Raw genomic sequence first — 11749 nt, 5'->3', positions numbered from 1 at the left:
CTTTTTGTTAGATTTATCTGTTTTGTGTCCAATTGTTCAGTTAGGCAATCAGGTGATATACTGTATTTGTGCTGACTTGCATAACATGCTGGACACTGGCCAACCCCCACTTCCTCTCCCTCCCCTCACCCCATTTCTTCACTATTCCTTTTTCACTTCTCCCCTTCAGAGAAAAACAGGCTTGTCAAAATGTTCTGTTCTTTAACCATTCTGTGGCAGGCTTCACTTTTTCAGGCAAAGGAATGAGACAGAGGTAGTCATATGATGTGCATGCAGATATAGATATAGGGACATTTTGATTTGCAAGCCTAGTGCGCACAGACATGACAAACAATTGCCAAGCAATAGTGATGGTTAAAAGTTCACTGTTACTTTCCATGTTACTCTCAAGATCTGTGTACTCCCCTTCTCTCTCCCTCTCTCTCTCTCTCTCTCTCTCTCTCTCTCTCTCTCTCTCTCTCTCTCTCTCTCTCACTCTCACTCACTCACTCACTCACTCACTCTCACACACACACACACACACACAGAAGTGCATCTGCACAGAACCCCATCATGAACTTTGTCTTCCTTTCAGGAAAATAACAGTGCGAGTATAAAAGGGGGGAGCAGAGGGAGTTGTTGTTGTTCCAAAAGCTACTGCTAGACAGAGCTGAGCTGACTAAGGAGGGACATTTTAACAGAGGGTAAGTGACTGCAGAATTATTTTGTAACTTGTTGTGCATTCTGATAACACAGAGAAAAGCCTACATCTCTATATGTTTTCTTTCTGTATATAACCTGTGATGGACGATATGAACAAATTGAGATAGTGTTTTGCTATTTAAAAAACCCGTTGTTTTTTGATGCTCCGTGCGGCATATATTTAATAATTTCCAGTTGGTTTACAATTAAGTGTTTCTATAGCATTAATATGCAGAGAAAGAGAGAGAACTTTCTGCATTTACCCACCCGTCTCCGAATCTTTCTTTTTCTGTTGTTTTTCTGTTGTTGCCTTTGGTTGTGCAATAGAATAAAAACAACAACAACAACATGATATCCCTATAATTAAAGGCTAGAGTGTAAAACATCAGAAAGAATGACCTTATATTCGAATCACTCATTTATTTCATATCAGCAGATAAATATATATTTTTTCAAAGTCTTCCGTTCTTTGTCTCCGTTAAAGGGGCAATCCGCTGTTGAAACAATAACAGAGCGTCTCATCGCCACTTTTTTTGTAATAAGCTGAGGGATGGGACTGGAGAAATGTAACCACTCTCAAATTCATAGACAGAGCTATGGATGCAAGAACTGACCATCCATAATATGAAAATAGTTTTGACCATGTTTGTGGCTATACAGTGTTTGTTAACATTGACTTTATTTACAAACATTGGTGTAAAACAAGCTTATATTTTGGGTTCTGATGGGCTACGACAGTTGAACTAAGCTCACAAGGCATTCGTAAGGACCAGTACCAAAATATTGTGCACTCACTAATGTAAGTCGCTCTGGGTAAGAGCATCTGCTAAATTACAACAACAACAACAATATATATATATATATATATTCTTCAAGAATCAATGGGTACATATAATTAATTTATGAGTCCAAAAATGGATGCAGCAACTGCAGATTGCTCCTTTACCTGCCATTGAAAATACCTAATAAATCAGTTCCTTTCAGAGAAAGAGAAGTAATATAGGAAGATTTGGACCCAACATTTGTACATAGGGAACATCCCCCTCATTCTCTGAGATTGTCAGCTTGAGCTTTCTCTCTAGTGTTGACACAGGAAAGGGACACTGTTCAAATCTTCGTTACCTGAGCTGACTCTAACCTGAGTCCTGCTTCTTTCTCTCTCTCTCTCTCTCTCTCTCAGTCTCTCTCTTCTACTCACACACACTCAGCAGATCGAGCCTGCTGCAAGGCACCGTGATGAAGGCGGGGCTCAGCCTGCTCCTGGCTCTCTGCCTGCTCCCTGGGGGCGGAGCAGAGAGTGAGGGGGAGGGGACCCGCTGTAAGCCACCACCTGGTTGGAGCATTGGGGAGGTGGAGCCAATGAAGGGGGTTATGGGCCAGGTCACGGTGGTGGCCCTCCTCCAGGCCAGCTGATCGTTCTGCTTGGTGCAGGCATCCTTGTAAGTGGACCAGATAGGGCTCTGTTCCATTCCCTTAGCCACTTTCCTACCCCTAATGGAGTGTTTTTTTTAAAAGAATCTTTACAATTGACACTTTTCCGGTTGTCAGCAGCACATCTCTTTATAGAATGCCCGTTCTTTATTTTGTTGTAACATTATTTATTTTTGGCCATCTCTCCATATCCTCACTTTTCACTTCCTTGTGTTCCTTTGAGCAGATTGGATGAGCTGCGCCTGAAGCTGGAGGGCCAGGGTCTGGACAATGTGACCTATATGGTGGTGAACCACCAGGGAGAGCAGGCCCAGCACCTTCACACCTTGCTGAGCCAGAAACTGTCTGAGAACATCATATTGTACAAACAGGTACCCAAACAGGATGACGTGTGGCAGGCCCTGGCTGGAAAGAAGGATGACTTCCTCATCTATGACAGGTCAGCTCCTTACTGTGGTCTCTCTGTCTGTCTGTCTGTCTTTCTGTCTCTCTGTCTCTCTGTCTTCCTGCCTGCCTGCGCTCGGTCTGCTCAGAAATACAAAACACTGCTCAGCATTCTGTCTGTTCCTCTCTCTCTTTCACACACAGTATCTTGTCTTATACAGTATCATATATCTCATATACATACCTCTTTTTCCTACAGCATGCTGCTGTGTAATCATTAAAGTATCTCTCTCTCTCTCAATTCAATTCAAAGGGCTTTATATGCGTGGGAAACTGTATGTTTACATTGCCAAAGCAAGTGAAATACAGTGCCTTCAGAAAATATTCATACCCCTTGATTTATTCCACATGTTGTTGTGCTATTCGACATTCTAAATGTATTAAATTCATTGTTTTCTCTCACCCATCTCCACACAATACCCCATAATAACAAAGTGAAAACATGTTTTTAGAAATGTTTGCAAATTTATTAAAAATGAAATGTAAAATTCTCAACCTTGAGTCAATACTTTGTAGAAGTACCTTTGGCAGCGATTACAGCTTTGTCTTTCTGGGAAATGTAAATGTATCTCCTAGTGTTCTTTGGAATGCAGACTAAACCAGGTTTTCCTCTAGGATTTTGCCTGTGCTTAGCTCCATTCCATTTATTTTTTATCCTGAAAAACTGCCCAGTTCTTAACAATTACAATAATACCCATAACATGATGCAGCCACCACTGTGCTTGAAAATATGACGAGTTTTACTCAGTTATGTATTAGATTAGTATTGTGGAGTAACTACAATGTTGTTGATCCATCCTCAGGTTTCTCCTATCACAGCCATTAAACTCTGTAACTATTTTAAAGTCACCATTGGCTTCATGGTGAAAATCCTGAGCGGTTTCCTTCCTCTCCGGCAACTGAGTTTTTGTAGTGACTGGGTGTATTTATACATCATCAAAAGTGTAATTAATAACTTCACCATGCTCAAAGGGATATTCAATGTCTTATTTTGTTTAGCATTTACCAACAGGCGCCCTTCTTTGCGAGGCATTGGAAAATCTTGCTGCTCTTTATGATTGAATCTTTGTTTGAAATTCACTGCTCGACTGAGGGACCTTACAATTGTATGTGTGGGGTACAGAGATGAGGTAGTCATTAAAAAAATCACGTTAAACACTATTATTGCACACAGAGCCAGTCAATGCAACTTATTATGTGACTTGTTAACCACATTTATACTCCTGAACTTATTTAGGCATGCCATAACAAATGGGCTGAATACTTTAACAATTTCTAAAAACATAATTCCACTTTCACATTATAGGGTATTGTGTGTAGGCCAGTGACATAACATTTACATTTCATCTATTTTAAATTCATGCTGAAACACAACAAACTGTGGAAAGGTCAAGGGGTTTTACAAAAGTGAAATAAACCATCAGAAATGAACAGTAAACATTACACTCACAAAAGATTCAAAAATACAGAGGCATTTCAGATGTTATATTATGGCCACATACAGTGTTGTAACACTGAAAATAGTTGACGTAAAAAGGGGAAAATAAATAAACATAAATATGGGTTGTATTAACAGTAGTTTGCCCTTTTCTTGTGGCAACAGGTCACACAACTTGCTGATGTGATAGCACACTATGGTATTTCACTTAGTTTATTTTCTAATTCTTTGTGGGTCTGTGTAATCTGAGGGAAATATGTGTCTCTAATATGACCATACATTTGGCAGGAGGTTAGGAAGTGCAGCTCAGTTTCCATCTCATTTTGTGGGCAGTGCCTGTCTTCTCTCGAGAGCCAGGTCTTCCTACGGTGGCATCTCTCAATAGCAAGGCAATGCTCACTGAGTCTGTACATAGTCAAAGCTTTCCTTAATTTTGGGTCAGCCACTCAGTTATTATCCAACTGTGTACTCTCTGATTAGGGCCAAATAGCATTCCAGTTTGCTCAGTTTTTTAGTAAATTCTTTCCAATGTGTCAAATAATGATCTTTTAGTTTTCAAATGATTTGGTTGGGTCTAATTGTGTTGCTGTCCTGGGGCTCTGTGGGGTCTGTTTGTGTTTGTAAACAGAGCCCCAGGACCAGCTTGCTTAGGGGACTCTTCTCTAGGTTAATCTCTCTGTAGGTGATGGCATTATTATGGAAGGTTTGGGAATTGCTTCCGTTAAGGTGGTTGTAGAATTAACAGCTAATTAGCAGGTATCCTCCTAATTCTGCTCTACATGTGTTATTGGTGTTTTACATTGTACATGGAGGAGGTTTTGTAGAATTATGCATGAAGTCTCAATTTGGTATTTGTCCAATTTTGTGAATTCTTGGTTGGTGAGCGGACACCAGACCTCACAACCATAAAGGACAATGGGTTCTATAACTGATTCAAGTATTTTTAGCCAGATCCTAACTGGAGTTTTATGATTCTTTTGATGTCATAGAATGCCCTTCTTGCCTTGTCTCTCAAATCACTCACAGCTTTGTGGAAGTTACCTGTGGTGCTGATGTGAAAGGCCAAGGAATGTATAGTTTGTTGTGTGCTCTAGGTCATCGGTCTCTAGATGGAATTTGTATTTGTGGTTCTAGCATCTGGACCTTTTTTGGAACACCGATATTTTTGTCCTACTGAGATTCATTGTCAGGGAGCAGGTCTGTTAATGATAATCCAGAGGATTTTCCCAAGGTTGCTGTTGACGCATATGCCACGGTAGTTATTGGGGTCAATTTTGTCTCCACTTTTGTGGATTGGGGTGATCATTAGTTGGTTCCAAATATTGGGGAAGATGCCAGAGCTGAGGATCATGTTAAAGAGTTTAAGTATAGCCACTAAGAATTTGTGGTCTGCATATTTTATCATTTTATTTAGGATACCATAAACACCACAGACCTTTTTGGATCGGAGGTTTTGTATTTTGTCCTGTAGTTCATTTAATGTAATTGAAGAATCCAGTGTGTTCTGCTAGTCTTTAATAGCTGATTCTAAGATGTGTAATTGATCATGTAAATGTTCTCTCTCTCTCTCTCTCTCTCTCCCTCTCCCTCTCTCTCTCTCTCTCTCTCTCAGGTGTGGTCGTCTGACCCACCATATCTTCCTCCCCTTTTCCATCCTGGGTACTCCCTACGTAGAGAACGCCATTAAGGAGACCTACTGCCAACGCATCTGTGGGGACTGCACGTATGAGGTACACACTCACACACACACACACGGTATGTATGTGTTTGTATGTGGGAATTAGTTCTATGACAAACCATCCAACACCCATCCTCCTCTCTCACACACAGAACACAGAGATCCCAGCAGAGTGCAACAGGATGGTAGAGGTAAAGCCTGAGGGAGAAGAGAAGCCAGTCACTGGAGGGGATACACCTCACGGTGGACGCGGCCATCATCACCATGGCAATGGGCACGGTCACCATGGCAAAAGCCATGTTCACGGTCACCATGACGAGAGTAAGGTGGGGCGCGAACACGGTCGTGGCCATGGGGTGGAGCAGCAGCAGCACCAAAATGGAGCTGAGGGGCTCCACCATGGCCAGGCCCATGGCCAATTGCATGTTGGTCAGGAGCATATGGGTCAGCAGCCCAGGGAGGCGCAGGAACGGCATATTATGCAGAGGCCCTGAGTGAAGGGGAGGGCCAGGTGAAAGGCAGAGCTCAGCTGACATTTGAAGGAGGGGTCTGATATAAGTCCCTCCTCCAAGGTCAGCTGATGCTGACACTGACGGGGGCTGTTTGGCAATGGGGTGCGCAACGAGCCAATTGGGCTCTGACACTGTGATGAGGCGCTGCCCGCCTCCTGACAGTGACAGGGACTGATGGGCGACTCCAACAATCACATCAGGGAGACCTGACAGTGACGCTTGCCCCCCGCTGACTGACAGCAGCCTCTGCCAGTGATGTCAGCCTGATCCCCGGGTGTTGAAACCTGAAGCTGAGAGCAGCTGTAAGCAGGGCCATGGCTCTGTGAAAGTTATCTTGCTTATAGGCCTCGTATTAACATCTGTGAGACCAACACCGGGGCAAAGCGCTCATACCATCTTACCAACTAGTATTGCTCCGGTACTGTAAAGCCACACTTGATAGAGAGGGATGGAGATATACATTGGGTCTGGTAGAAGAATGCTAAGCCTAAACCTATTACGATATGGGGAATAGGATGGTATTTGAGATGTACCCAAAGGGATAGTATGACATCAAGGAAGGTAGCCTCCACCCTCTCTCTCTCTGTCGGTGCATTGGTGTCACCCTCCTGGGAGTGTATGGGGTGACTATGTTGATGTTTCTCCCCCTCCGTTTTGCTCCCTCCATCCAAAATGAAGGTAGGCACAGAAACTACGCTGTAGTGGTGTCTGTCTGATGTCCGGCTGGGGGGAGGGGAGGGTGAGGGCCATACAATATGACCACCCCCTTAATTCAAAGTTCACAATATCGAGAGCTTTAGAAGGAGTATGAAGGAGTAGCGGCCAATGTTGAAATAAACTGAAATCATGGCCAGAAATGCAAGATTTGAACCAAAGTTAGACATTGTTATATTAAGTGTTAGTTAGACATTGTTATATTCAGCGTTAGTTAGACATTGTTATACTCAGCGTTTGTTAGACATTGTTATATTCAGTGTTAACAAAACAAATTTGAATAAAATACATTATTAATAGAGTAAGATTTTTCTATTATGACCCCATCAACCTTTTCAACTTTTTCTTCAACTAAAAATCGAATGTCACTCCTTTCAAGCAACAACATTTATTTGTACCTTTGAATTAACGCTGTGTTTATTAAAGCAGTAGTGTGTTTTGTAGACAAAATTCAATATTCATAGCGTACAGCTGTGATAATGTGTGCTTAGTTTTCCATGTTTCTGTCACTGTTATTGCTGTTGGCAATATTACACACATATCTATAATGCACTGTTCATGAACTAACAAAACAAAGTGACCACTTTTCAACTAACAAAAAAAACAGCTGGAATGAAGGTGGGTAGAGAGAAATATTGAATATACTGTACTTAATGAAGGTCTCTGGGGAAGACTACGGTCACCTAGAACACCCTATGCTTTGTACAGAACAAATTCTTTCTGACTGTGGAGTGTAGGTGGTGGAACATGTAAGAACATATCAATAAAGGTGGTTGATGCACTCATATTGTGCTATGTGGTCTCTCTCTCTCTCTCTCTCTCTCTCTCTCATATATATATATATATATATATATATATATATATATATATATATATACATACACTGCTCAAAAAAATAAAGGGAACACTTTAACAACACATATATAACTATATATATATATATATATATATATATATATATATATATATATATATATATATATATATATATATATATATATATATATATATATATATATATACATACAAAAAATAAAGGGAACACTTTAACAACACAATATAACTCAAAAGTTAATCACACATCTGTGAAATCAAACTGTCCACTTAGGAAGCAATAAATGTCACATGCTGTTGTGCAAATGGAATAGACAACAGGTGGAAGTTATAGGCAATTAGCAAGACACCCCCAATAAAGGAGTGGTTCTGCAGGTGGTGACCACAGACCACTTCTCAGTTCCTATGCTTCCTGGCTGATGTTTTGGTCACTTTTGAATGCTGGTGGTGCTTTCACTCTAGTGGTTTCACTCTAGTGGTAGCATGAGTCTACAACCCACACAAGTGGCTCAGGTAGTGCAGCTCATCCAGAATGGCACATCAATGCGAGCTGTGGCAAGAAGGTTTGCTGTGTCTGTCAGCATAGTGTCCAGAGCATGGAGGCGCTACCAGTGAGACAGGCCAGTACATCAGGAGACATGGAGGAGGCCGTAGGAGGGCAACAACCCAGCAGCAGGACCGCTACCTCCACCTTTGTGCAAGAGGGAGTAGGAGGAGCACTGCCAGAGCCCTGCAAAATGACCTCCAGCAGGCCACAAATGTGCATGTGTCTGCTCAAACGATCAGAACAGACTCCATGAGGGTGGTATGAGGGCCCGACGTCCACAGGTGGGGGTTGTGCTTACAGCCCAACACCGTGCACGACGTTTGGCATTTGCCAGAGAACACCAAGATTGGCAAATTCGCCACTGGCGCCCTGTGCTCTTCACAGATGAAAGCAGGTTCACACTGAGCACCTGACAGACATGACAGAGTCTGGAGACGCCGTGGAGAATGTTCTGCTGCCTGCAACATCCTCCAGCATGACCGGTTTGGCGGTGGGTCAGTCATGTTGTGGGGTGGCATTTCTTTGGGGGGCCGCACAGCCCTCCATGTGCTCAACAGAGGTAGCCTGACTGCCCTTAGGTACCGAGATGAGATCCTCAGACCCCTTGTGAAACCATATGCTGGTGCGGTTGGCCCTGGGCTCCTCCTAATGCAAGACAATGCTAGACCTCATGTGGCTGGAGTGTGTCAGCAGTTCCTGCAAGAGGAAGGCATTGATGCTATGGACTGGCCCACCCGTTCCCCAGACCTGAATCCAATTGAGCACATCTGGGACATCATGTCTCGCTCCATCCACCAACACCACGTTGCACCACAGACTGTCCAGGAGTTGGCGGATGCTTTAGTCCAGGTCTGGGAGGAGATCCCTCAGGAGACCATCCGCCACCTCATCAGGAGCATGCCCAGGCGTTGTAGGGAGGTCATACAGGCACGTGGAGGCCACACACACTACTGAGCCTCATTTGGACTTGTTTTAAGGACATTACATCAAAGTTGGATCAGCCTGTAGTGTGGTTTTCCACTTTAATTTTGAGTGTGATTCCAAATCCAGACCTCCATGGTTTGATAAATTTGATTTCCATTGATAATTTTTGTGTGATTTTGTTGTCAGCACATTCAACTATGTAAAGAAAAAAGTATTTAATAAGAATATTTAATTCATTCAGATCTAGGATGCGTTATTTTAGTGTTCCCTTTATTTTTTTGAGCAGTGTATATACTGTGGGGCAAAAAAAGTATTTAGTCAGCCACCAATTGTGCAAGTTCTCCCACTTAAAAAGATGAGAGCGGCCTGTAATTTTCATCATAGGTACACTCCAACTATGACAGACAGAATAAATAAAACAATTCCAGAAAATCACATTGTAGGATTTTTTATGAATTTATTTGCAAATTATGGTGGAAAATAAGAATTTGGTCACCTACAAACAAGCAAGATTTCTGGCTCTCACAGACCTGTAACTTCTTCTTTAAGAGGCTCCTCTGTCCTCCACTCGTTACCCATATTAATGGCACCTGTTTGAACTTGTTATCAGTATAAAAGATACCTGTCCACAACCTCAAACAGTCACACTCCAAACTCCACTATGGCCAAGACCAAAGAGCTGTCAAAGGACACCAGAAACAAAATTGTAGACCTGCACCAGGCTGGGAAGACTGAATCTGCAATAGGTAAGCAGCTTGGTTTGAAGAAATCAACTGTGGGAGCAATTATTAGGAAATGGAAGACATACAAGACCACTGATAATCTCCCTCGATCTGAGGCTCCACGCAAGATCTCACCCCGTGGGGTCAAAATTATCACAAGAATGGTGAGCAAAAATCCCAGAACCACACGGGGGGGACCTAGTGAATAACCTGCAGAGAGCTGGGACCAAAGTAACAAAGCCTACCATCAGTAACACACTACGCCGCCAGGGACTCAAATCCTGCAGTGCCAGTCGTGTCCCCCTGCTTAAGCCAGTACATGTCCAGGCCAGTCTGAAGTTAGAGAGCACTTGGATGATCCAGAAGAAGATTGGGAGAATGTCATATGGTCAGATGAAACCAAAATATAACTTTTTGGTAAAAACTCAATTTGTTGTGTTTGGAGGACAAAGAATGCTGAGTTGCATCCAAAGAACATCATACCTACTGTGAAGCATGGGGGTGGAAACATCATGCTTTGGGGCTGTTTTTCTGCAAAGGGACCAGGACGACTGATCCGTGTAAAGGAAAGAATGAATGAGGCCATGTATCGTGAGATTGAGTAAAAACCTCCTTCCATCAGCTAAGGCATTGAAGATGAAACGTGGCTGGGGCTTTCAGCATGACAATGATCCCAAACACACCACCTGTGCAGCGAAAGAGTGGCTTCGTAAGAAGCATTTCAAGGTCCTGGAGTGGCCTAGCCAGTCTCCAGATCTCAACCCCATAGAAAATCTTTGGAGGGAGTTGAAAGTCCGTGTTGCCCAGCAACAGCCCCAAAACATCATTGCTCTAGAGGAGATCTGCATGGAGGAATGGGCCAAAATACCAGCAACAGTGTGTGAAAACATCATGATGCAAAATGCATTATACCGACTGTCACGGCAGATTTCCTCCTCTTCGTCTGAAGAAGAGTAAGGATCGGACCAAGATGTGGCGTGGTAATTGTTCATCATTTTAATGGAAAAACTACCTAAATATGGCTACCTAAATATGGTTCCCAATCAGAAACAATGACTAACACCTGCCTCTGATTGAGAACCATATCAGGCCAAACACAGAAACAGACAAACTAGACATACAACATAGAATGCCCACTCAGATCACACCCTGACCAAACAAAACATATAAACATACAAAGCAAACTATGGTCAGGGCATGACACCGACTGTATTTCTGTAGTTTGACAGCTATACAGTGCACTTTTTCCACAGTTTATTTATTAATTTTTATTTATCCATTGTTTTACCAGATAAGTAGACTGAGAACACATTCTCATTTGCAGCAACAACCTGGGGAACAGTTACAGGGGATGAATGAGACAATTGTTAACTGGGGATTATTAGGTGACTGTGATGGTTTGAGGGCCAGATTGGGACTTTATCCAGGACACCAGGGTTAACACCCCTACGATAAGTGCCATGGGATCTTTAATGACCTCAGAGAGTCAGGACACCCGTTTAACGTCCCATCTGAAAGACGGCACCCTACACAGGGCAGTGTCCCCAATCATATTTTTTAGACCAGAGGAAAGAGTGCCCCCTACTGGCCCTCCAACACCACTTCCAGCAGCATCTGGTCTCCCATCCAGGGACTGACCAGGACCAACCCTGCTTAGCTTCAGAAGCAAACCAGCAGTGGTATGCAGGGTGGTATGCTGCTGGTATTACATTACGTTATAGCCTTATTCTAAAATTGCAAATATTTTTCCCCTCACAAATCTACACAAAATACCCCATATTAAGTTAAGACATTTTTGAAAATGTATATTTTTTTAAATGAAAT

At 42.7% G+C, this 11749-nt stretch overlaps 1 pseudogene across 2 annotated transcripts; it reads left to right on the top strand.

Annotated features, from left to right (window-relative positions):
• The first annotated feature begins 527 nt into the window (after positions 1–527).
• Positions 528–7683, top strand: LOC112262594 (annotated as a pseudogene). Of its 2 annotated transcripts, none has more exons than XR_006084794.1 (5): positions 528–683; positions 1862–2120; positions 2339–2551; positions 5607–5724; positions 5825–6472. The product of XR_006084794.1 is annotated as a selenoprotein Pa-like, transcript variant X2 (transcript). The 2 variants fall into 2 exon arrangements; XR_002955385.2 differs by having other exon boundaries at positions 529–683; positions 5825–7683.
• Positions 7684–11749: the final 4066 nt, after the last annotated feature.

Source organism: Oncorhynchus tshawytscha, linkage group LG12 (genome assembly GCF_018296145.1).
Source record: "Oncorhynchus tshawytscha isolate Ot180627B linkage group LG12, Otsh_v2.0, whole genome shotgun sequence".
NCBI classification, from domain to species: Eukaryota; Metazoa; Chordata; class Actinopteri; order Salmoniformes; family Salmonidae; genus Oncorhynchus; species Oncorhynchus tshawytscha.
Note: the sequence above shows the minus strand (reverse complement) of the source record. Positions and strands in the feature narration are given on the sequence as shown.